This window comes from Selaginella moellendorffii, unplaced genomic scaffold, assembly GCF_000143415.4.
Source record: "Selaginella moellendorffii unplaced genomic scaffold, v1.0 SELMOscaffold_0, whole genome shotgun sequence".
NCBI lineage: Eukaryota > Viridiplantae > Streptophyta > Lycopodiopsida > Selaginellales > Selaginellaceae > Selaginella > Selaginella moellendorffii.
In genome coordinates, this window is record NW_003314261.1 from 780,584 (window position 1) to 784,956 (window position 4,373).

The following is a 4,373-nucleotide window of genomic DNA, read 5'->3' on the forward strand; positions in this document are numbered from 1 at the left end:
ACACATTTAGTTAGAGATTCACCACCTCCACCACCATCACCTCCACCATCACCACCTCCACCACCGCCATCGCCACCTCCACCACCTCCATCACCACCTCCACCACCTCCATCGCCACTACCACCACCACCATTGCCACCACCACTACCACTATTGCCTCTACCCCCGCCGCCACCGCCACCACCACCATTGCCACCACCACTGCCACTATTGCTTCTGCCCCCACCACCACCGCCACCACCACCAATGCAAATCCCTGAAGTTGGGCAATTGTCGCGAATGTGACTTCGGGTATCGAAAGTTACCTGTCGGCTAGTCCTTACGGACACTCTTACCTTATTGCCACGATGGCAGGAGGTTGGTATTGCTGGTTCTCTTTATCAGCCCCTTTTGTTCAAGTGTTAGTTTACTGGGCTTAGCACCTGTACTTAGCCAGATGGACATAAGGTAGGAACTCCTATGTGTTTCTAGCTGAGCATACTCGGCCTGGCTCTTAGTTCTCTTTTGCTCTGTCTTGCACTGGCTTGACAAGAACCCTCGCGTATTGAGATTGGTCCCTCAATATCGCCGAATGATAGCTTACCGTGTTTACCAAACACCCTCGCTATCATGCCCTTTGTGTTAGTCTCATTTTGGTCCCAAATGCTATTTATGGAAAGTGTCCAGATTTGCTCATTTGGCATATCTACGGAATGTAGAGATTGTCCTGAACACAATGGTGTTCGTCCCGTGTCCAAATTCGCAATCTAGGGACATTCCATATTTAGTAAGTTTCGAGCTTGTCCCAGAGACTAACTCCTAATACTAAGGGAGGCTTGGGGTGAAAGCCCAAAGCGTGTGTTCCTCAAGGGGGGGGGGGGGGGGGGCTGTGGGGGGGTGCCAAATGTATAGTAGGGATAGTGGGTAGGTTGGGCATGGCCGACCAACTTGAGGCATAGTCTAGCTCCCGCTTGCGTGCCTGTCCTTGTTCTGCGTCCGGCTTGGGTTTAAGCCCAAGTTCCATTCCATGCTAGTTGGTGGAGTACCCATATCCTCACGTTAGGCCACCGGTATGCCGAAATAGCACCAGACTCCGTTTGGCTCCGTTTTGCGTGCTGGTCCTGGCATTGGGATGCTGGTTGCTCCAGGACTGTTCCAAGTCGCTCCGGGCTCCTGTCCCTTCGCTCCTTGGGCTTTATGCTCGGGAGTTGCTCCGTGGTTCGGTTCCGTCACTCCTTGGCTCCATGCTTGGGAGTTTGGCACCGTTCCTTTGTTCAGTGGCCCAAGGCCCTGAACCTCGGGTTCTTATGGATACGTGGCATGGACATGTGGCATGTGACACGTGGCATCTGTCACGTGGCACAAAGAGGGTTTAGGTTCCACTTCGTGGTGTTATCCTATGGTAAATCACCATAGGATAAAGGGTCAAAACCACGTGCACTATAGCAATCTAGTGGTGTTCACGATAGGGAACCTGAGGAACAGCTTGGAGCTGAAAGAGTTGCAGACCTTCCTGACAACGTGGTGGACAAGCACTTCCAAGAGACTGTTATGTGGACAAGGGAAAAAGCAGTTCACCAAACACTTGAGGCGCTCAAGTGGCCAGGCCCTTGTGACTTGATCAGAGAAATCCCCCTTTGCCGTTTGCAACAGACGAACCTTGTCTACACAGCATCCAAGTATGTCAACCCGGATATATACAGCTTGTTCAAACAGAATGGCCTTGCAACAAATATCGGTATGTTTGTAGTTTCTTTTTGCAAGCCAGGAACAACGGAGATCATTACTGTCACACCCGAGATTGTGAATAGCTGGGATCCTATTTGGAGGAGGAAGTCCCTAGAATTTGATGACATGCTTATCAGACATCCTGAGACTCGACAGCTTGCGGGGACAATGTTCCAAATTATTGACGGTAACCACCGATATGGAGCTTGGATGAAGTGTATCGACGATCATTTTCGCGATGATCCCGTCTACCATATTAACGTTCCAGTCGGCCATGTCTACGCGAGGGGACCTTTGGATGTCAACAGATTTATCTTGGCCTGCCAAAAGATCAATGCGTAAGTCTTGTAATTTTACCTCTAGCTCCACTTTAACTTGTTTTGTTGTGTTTAAATGTAGGCTTGGGCTGTTCGCTGTTCAAAAACAAAATCTTGTCTATGACATCGAGCAACTTCGATTTTTGGCAGACTTGAGTGAGGATGACATCCGCCAACATTATGGTGATGATCTCGCAACACTTGTTCGGCACTCACGCACTCGAAATGACGGTACAACTTGGTTCAACAACCCAATCAATTTTATGCTCACTATGTGGTGTAAGGTATGTCTTTCCCTTTTATTTTATAAAAGCCTCTTTTAATTGTTTTGGTTTTTAGCCTTTGGTGAAGGTCAAGCAAACTTACAAACTTGCAACTTACAAACTTGCATATCCGGAGAAGAGTCGGGAAGAGCTCTCAGTTGAGTTTGTACAAATTGAGCACAAAATTCAGCATGCAAAGTCCTCAAAGTTGAAGAAACTAGTATGCATTGCAGACAATCGCAAGTAGAAAGAGTGGCTAGAGACTATAGCCGAAATTTCTTTTCATGAATGTAAGTTTTTTATCACACTTCATTTTTCTTAATTATGCATATGTTACTTTTGCAGTGAACAAAACTCCAAATGACATGATTTACAATATCGCAAAATTGAAGCTTCCATATAAGCAACAGATAAAGACTCTGGAGTTCCTCAATGTCTGCTTGATGAACAGAGAGAAAGGACTGCCAGAACTATTTGAGAACATGATGAGAAGGGCTGTCTACATCATGCAAACTATAAGTGAAGGTGAGAAGTTCTTAGCACCACACATTGGTGACAATCCAGATGGCACATTCATGTCTTTCGACACCTACATCAACACGTCATTGGAAGGGATCGAAGAGGGGTGGCTGCCAGAGAAGTCTACAAGCACAACAACTTATGATTGCCAACATTGTCAACCTTATTTCATGCGACGTGCAACTTATAGGTATAATATGATTTCTAAGACTATTTTTTAATATATATTGTTTACAGGTATCTTCGATATAGAGGCATGCCATTTGAGGCATCAGTTTGCACTCGACTTGTTGCAAAGGGTGTAAGAGATGGAGGAATATATCCAAGAATGTTTGCGAGAGTTCCGAAGGCACGGAAGATAGAATGCTCTTGGGAGTTGGAGCTCCTAGGGAAGGAGACCTCTACACTAGATCGCGAGGAAATTATCAATGCTAGCAACGATGGCAATGCAAGTGACGATGGAGACGAGGATGAGGAAGCTTCAGATCAAGTTCGTGTTCCACCACCAGACAATCAGGAACAGGCTCCAATTCAACCATCAAACAACCAAGATCCGGATCAGGTTCTACCAGTAAATAACGATAATCAAGTGGTTCACAGAATATCACGTCGACCTCGAGGTAAGCAAAAGTGAATTTTACAAACTAAAGGTGGTAATACATGTTTTTTGCAGCAATGACTGTTGGTAGTAATTTCATTCCAGCTCGACGAGATGCTCGTGAAGAAGAGTTAGAGGAACTCTCATAGACAACACGCCATATGACGGTATCATACTATTTATTACTTTTTTCATTCACTTAGCTCTTTTATAGGTCCATCCTGTGTCTCCAATAACACAACAAGGCATTGTGGGTATCTTTATTGGCTCTTACAGTAGATTATTGACATCTTTCACGGAAGACGACATCAACATGGATATACGCCGCCAGTTCAACCGTTGGTGCCGAAAGATACAAAGGCCTGTGCTCCTAGTTGCGGACTTCATTCTCTTCGACTTTCCAAATGGTCTTTCAGATATCGATGGGAAAGTTGAGGATTGGAACTTTCTCACACCTGACCACTTGCGCGATGCATTCCTATTGTCTGAAGTACTTATGCTCGAAGCTGGCCATGTCGTCTTCATCCTACCGAATGACCCCAACTGGATGTATGAGCTTATGACATGCGCAGTAGAAGTTCATTTCAAGTCATTCTCTTCCGGGTGCATCATGGATCCTATTGGCGTTGATACGAGGGGCGTCCAAGGGAAGCCTGAAAAGGTGAGTATGTATTTTATATTTTTATCTAATTTCTAAACATTTTTATTTTCCAGGTTATGATGTGGACCTATCATGCCTTCTGCAGAAACACACATGATGGGTTTCGTGATAGTGAACGTGCAGCACGTGTTTTGCCTGGGTACAACAGTTCCACTAACATCATACCCAACCTTGTGGATGAGCAGATCCGCAATACGTTTCCAGGGTACCGATTTCGAACTCCATTAGCAATGCAAGTCTTGCTTGAGCTCTATTGCCCACCAGATGGTATTGTGATTGATTGCATAGCAGGTAGCGGTTCTATGGTG